Consider the following 6000-nt stretch of genomic DNA (forward strand, 5'->3'; position numbering starts at 1 on the left):
GAATGGGTCATATAGGTCTTTGGAGAAAGATTATTTGAGAGAAACAAAATGGCCAGTGCAAAGACTCTGAGCCAGGAGGTTGCTTGTCATGTTTGAGGGTCAGGAAGCCACTGTGGCCAGAATAGATAGGATGAAGAGAATGATGAGAAGTGTAGAAAGCGACTAGATTATTTTTATAGCAGTGCTATCAAAGGGTGACCTGCAAGGAGCTATAGAATTTGGGACAGTAAGTAGACCAACCACATTGTTCAGGGTCCTGTTTATTTTTGCTGTCATGTTCTTTACTGCAAGACTTTTTCAACCAAAGAACTGAGTTGCTTGACCTTCTGGTGGAAACTCCTTCTCTTGTGCAGACCAGCCCTTTGAGGAGCTTAATGTGGGACCTTGTGGGCTGTGGTGATGACTTTGGACTTTGGTGTGATTGAGGTGTGAGCAACAGAAGGGCTTTGAGTAGAAAAGGGATGACTTGACTTGGGTTTTAAAAATATTCATCTCTAAGAATTCATAGGTCCTGCTGTGAGGAGATGGCTATAATGTTGGTCAAGTAGGCACCAGGAAGACCAGTTAGGAGACTCTTACAGTAACCTCAAGTCGGAGTGAAATAAAAAATATTATACAGAGACCCAAAATCAGATTAGAGAAATGCAAGAATCAACTCAAAGATTTGAAATACAAAGAAGCAAAAAACACTCAAATGGAAAAGCTAAAAGAAAAAAGAATCCAGAAAGTTGAAGAAGCCTCTGGGACAACTTCAAGCATTCCAACATCAGAATTATGGGGGTGCCAGAAGAAAAGAGAGAGCAAGATACTGAGAACCTAGTTAAAGAAATAAGTACTGAAAACTTCCCCCACCTGGTGAAAGAAATAGACTTATAAGACCAGGAAGTACACAGAACCTCAAACAAAAGGTATCCAAAGGGGACTACTCCAAGACACATTATAATTAAAATGCCAATGACAAAAGACAACGAGAGAATATTAAAAGCAGCAAGAGAAAAACAGTTAATTACCTCCAAGGGAGCACCCATATGACTGTCAGCTGGTTTCTCAACAGAAACTATGCAGGCTAGATGGGAGTGGGAAAAAAATATTCAAAGTAATGAATAACAAGAACCTACAACCAAATTACTTTACCCAGCAAAGCTATCATTCAGAATTGAAGGTCAGATAAAGAGCTTCACAGACAAGAAAAAGCTAAAGGAGTTCATCACCACCAAACCAGTATTATATGAAATGCTGAAAGATATTCATTAAGAAGAGGAAGAAGAAGAAAAAAAGTAAAGATAAAAATTATGAACATCAAATACATATCTGCCAACAAGTGAATCTAAAAATCAAGTGTATAAAAAATCCGATGAACAGAATAAACTGGTAAATATAATAGAATCTGGGTCACAGAAAAGGAGTAGATTGATAATTCTCAGGGGTAAAAGGGTGGGAGGGTGCAGGAAGAGAATGGAAAAAAAATCGTATACCTATGGATGCGGACAGTCGGGGAGAGGTAAGGGCAGAGGATGGGGTGGGCACCAGGTGGAGGGGAACTGTAGGAGGAAAAAGGAGAAACAATTGTAATAATCTGAACAATAAAGATTTATTAAATTAAAAAAATAAAAATAATGAAAAATTTGGTTCTCAAAAAAAAAAAAAAAGTAAAAGAAAAACAAGGGAGGAAAATTGAAAACATTTATTTGGAGGATTATAGCCAGATAAGGAAATATTGAAAGATTTGAAATTAAGGTAAGATGAGCAAGATGACAGGATCAGATAATTACAGGTAGGTGATGTCAAAAGAAAATATGCATTGGGCAAATTTAAAGAGGCAAGAAACACTTTATTGAAGATCATGCAATAGGACAGTGAGCCTGAGCTCAGCACCTTCAAAAGAAAATGCTGGGGACTTTTTAAGAACTGGAGCAGGAATCAGATGCATCTGTGCTTGCTATTTGGCTTTACACAAAAGAAAGGTAAAAGTTCTCATGAAATCCTGACAGGAGGTCCTTTCACATCTTGGCTGTAAATGTCCTCATCCAAGTTAGGCTGCTTCCCTCCCTCAAAGACTGGGACAAAGAAGCACCAGGAGGATTAAATTTCAAAGGGATGGGCCCAGGCTCTTGAGACAAATATTCTATGGGACATAACACTGGCAAGAAGTTTTTAAGGAGACTTATTTATATTTCAAAAGAACAAAGAAAAAATGTGCAATTGCAAATTGTGATTACATTTCTGAAGAAAATGTTCTAAAACAATGGAGGTCAGAGGCCTGCAGTCAGAAAGAACCCATCTAAACATAAGTGACTCTGAGGCAACATTAAGGCCCCCAGATCAGAACAAAACTGCTTTCTGCACAATGGAGGAAAACACAAGTAAATATCTTTCAGACACGATCCAGTTTGCATCTTCATCAGTTGCTGCAATTTATAAGCAGGTGAAAAATAGCCAAGAGTCCCTAAACAGAGCTAGGATCTGATCTCCCAGAAGGCTGTGCTTCTGGAGTTTTCCATGGAAACATTACATTTTCCTCTCTAGTCACTTTCCCTTTGATCAAACGACATTTCCAAGGAAGAAGAGTATTTTGATTCTACATCATGGCTGGTATCACTTGATTGGCTGATGCGTGACCTAAGTGCAAAGAAACCGTAATTCAAATATTGTTTGGTCTGATGCAGGTGTTTCTATGAAACCTAAGATGGGAGTTCTAACAGCCTCACACCATCAGTGTTAGAAAGACTCACCCTCACACCATCTGCTGTCTCTCTAGCTTTGGGTAATGACCTCATCTCCAAGAGATTCCAAAATACCCCTCAAGTCAAACTTAGCTCCATAAAAGGTCAGATCATTTCTAATTCTCAGAATATCAGTCTGAACTAGGACATTTGAGCCAAAGCCTTGGTTGTATTACCAGCATTTCCAATTATATCCTATTAACAAGGAAGACAGTGTCCTACAGAACTTATGGAAATAGATTCATTGCCACAAAAATAAAAAAAAATATTTAAGAAGTATTTACAAGTATTTTGGGAGAAGTAAAACAGAAAGAAAATGATCAGTGTTGACACCCACATGGGAGTCCTCCTGTACATTCTTATTGTCCTAAACAGTGTCCAGGTGCCCTCCACAGGACCCATTGGAAAAGGGGCAGAGCTTGGATTCCTGGAAGCTTATTGCATGTTCCCACTGGTCATCACATAACCATTACCCATGCTGGGAGTGACTCAGTGTCACCTTCACTGTGGAGATGGTTTAAATGGGACCAACCAGAGGTGGGATCTGGTGTGGCATGTCAGTTTAAATCAACAATAACCTGAATGCTAGCTCTCATTTTTGAGCACTTATTGACTCAGTTCAAGTCTTCTAAGGGCTTTCCACCTTCACAACACATTTATTTCAAGGGTGAAAAGAATTTATTCAACGTTTAATAACATAGAGGAAGAAAGTAGGGTAACTAATAGTTTACATGCAGCTCCATCGCTGCACTATCAACAGAGCTGACGGGGTTGGACACTTCACACTGGTAGAACCCAACATCCTCCATCCTGACAGGGTTTATGGTGAGGGTTCTGTTGTTCCAGGACAGCTTCATCCTCTCCCTGAGCTGTAGACTCTCAGCATTGAACAGCCACTCAGTGAACATCACATTTGTGTAGCAGGTCATATCCACGGAGTCCTTATTCGCTGTGGCTCTGGTGACGCTGGCTAAGAGTGTGGGCACTCTCACTGGCTCTATGGAGAAACAGAGGGTGTGAATGATTGTGTTTGGGCTTGGGACCTGGGGGCATGCTCCTTTCTCAAAGATCTCAGCCACTTAGAATCCATAGTGATCCCTGTAAATGTTTCCATAGGCTTGTATGGATCTCTACAGAATGATTATCCTTGCTCACGTGACAACATGTAAGGAAAAGGAATGGCATCGCCTCCTCTTTGACCCAGATCACCTCAGGGTGACTCCTGACCTGTCCCTACAGACAGCACCATAGTATTGGCACAGGGAACCCATTTGCAGACCTTGTGTCCTATAATCTCATTATCAGTTGGAACTTCCCACTCAGGAGCTTTTATAGTCCCTTTTCTAGTACTATTTTTATTTCAAAAAATACGAGGCCCCACTCTTTATGTAAAATTCCATGTATGCTGTAAAAGACAGGTCTACCACTTCTGCCCATCTCTGGGGCCAAGGCAACTTTACAGAAAGTGAAAAGGCAAATTTACCTTTTGTTAAATAGCTTACTAGGCAATAAAGACGGCCCAACCTGTTTCATGACCTTGGACCAGAAGTTCCACCTGAAGGATTCTTCAGTCTGAACAGAAACTATATTTCCTGGTCTGCTGATTGACTATCACAGTGAAATAAATTTTGGAGAGATGTCATGATGTTTGCAACAAAAGCCAAGAGGATAGGAATAGAATGAAAGTTCTCAATATGATAAAGACCATTCATGAAAATCTCAATCCCAACCTGGGACATGAGGCAGAGAGGGATGGAGGAGAGTCTGGGGCTGGCAGTCCTGGGTGTGAAGTAGAGTTTACCCCACCCAACACCCACAGGTCAGAGAGCAATCACTCACAGTATACGTTGAGCCGTCCAAATCCTATTTCCTTTTTAAAATTCTGAAGGAAGACGACCACAGTGTACATTCCTGCATTTTTCAGGGTGACCTGCTTTATCAGCAAGCATCCTTTGTTATTTATTGTCTCTTGTCCAGTGTACTTAGGCCCTCTGCCGGTGTCCTTTGCGACCAATGAAAAAAATAAAACATAATAACTTGCTCCCGGCCCTTCCCCCAGGTACCAAACATAACTTGAAGCTTCAGGAGGGTTATTGCGGATACGTAGAATTACATCCTCCATTGAGCAGCATTGGTGGACACAATCGCAAGTTGGGCAGTGGTGAGCCAGCTCCAGAAAATAAGGAGTAGGACTAGGAGGAAAGGGAGGAACTGATCAATATTTGAATCTATGTATTGGGGTGGAGAGATGAGGCCCTGGATCTTGAGCACATCTCTCTATCTCTCAGCCTTGGCGTGTGTGTGTGTGACTCCTGTGGTTAAAGTCAGCAGCAAGGCCACCATTATGTCTGACACTGTTCTTTTCCCTTTTTCAAATACTCTTCCTGTCTGGCTCTGGTATCTGTCTGGCTCTCCCCCTCACTGCTCACATACACCTATGTGAGACACTGAGGGGAGTCCTTTGGAGAAACCTTTGCTGGCCACCTCCTGCACAGACCCTCTGCTTTCACTGTCTCACCTGTCCCTGCTCTGTTCCCTTCATGAAAATTGTGGGTACCTGGCATCACATCCAGATCTTTCCTTGACTATCTCCTCCAGATAGAACATACAAGCAGGAACTTGTCTGATCTTGCACCTCAAAGGCCCACAACAGGCTACAGATGCCTAGTCACAGTTCCTAGGGTTTTCCACCTCCTGGGATGTATGTGCCTATTTCTGAGGTTGATGGTAAGATTTTTCTCCTGTTGCCTGATGTAAATTATTATAATCAGTTATTAAAATTCATTATTCAGTGATGAACACCTTAGGAAAAGAATAGCCATTGAGGTTTTCCTCCCCCACAACAGTTCCAGATTATCAGATTTTTTGCTTCTAAACCCTCTTTTCCATCTGACTTTGCATCCATGTCCTCTCCCCTCAGGTCCAAATAGAAGCCCACCCTCCATTCTCAGAGTACGGTGCTCCCTAGGAGATACCAGCCAGTCTCTGTCTCCCATCCTCTGGGGTCCACACCCAGGGACTGTGCACTCCTTACCAGCCAGCAGGATTCCCTGCCTGCAAACAAGCCCTCTGCATGCAAGGGCTGAGGGAGACTCCATGGTGTCTGTAGTCTGCTCTGCCCCTCACTCTGTGAGGAGAACTTGAGGTCCAGTAAAGCTCACAGACACTGCTACCTAGAATAGTAGAATCTGCTATGGCTACTAAGCATGCATTGAGTCTCCTCCTATGACAAGAGCAGTTTTCTAGTCATGTAGGTTGGGGCAGGGCCTGTGCCCAG

This window comes from Pipistrellus hanaki (genome assembly GCF_964339955.1).
Source record: "Pipistrellus hanaki genome assembly, chromosome: 15".
NCBI classification, from domain to species: domain Eukaryota; kingdom Metazoa; phylum Chordata; class Mammalia; order Chiroptera; family Vespertilionidae; genus Pipistrellus; species Pipistrellus hanaki.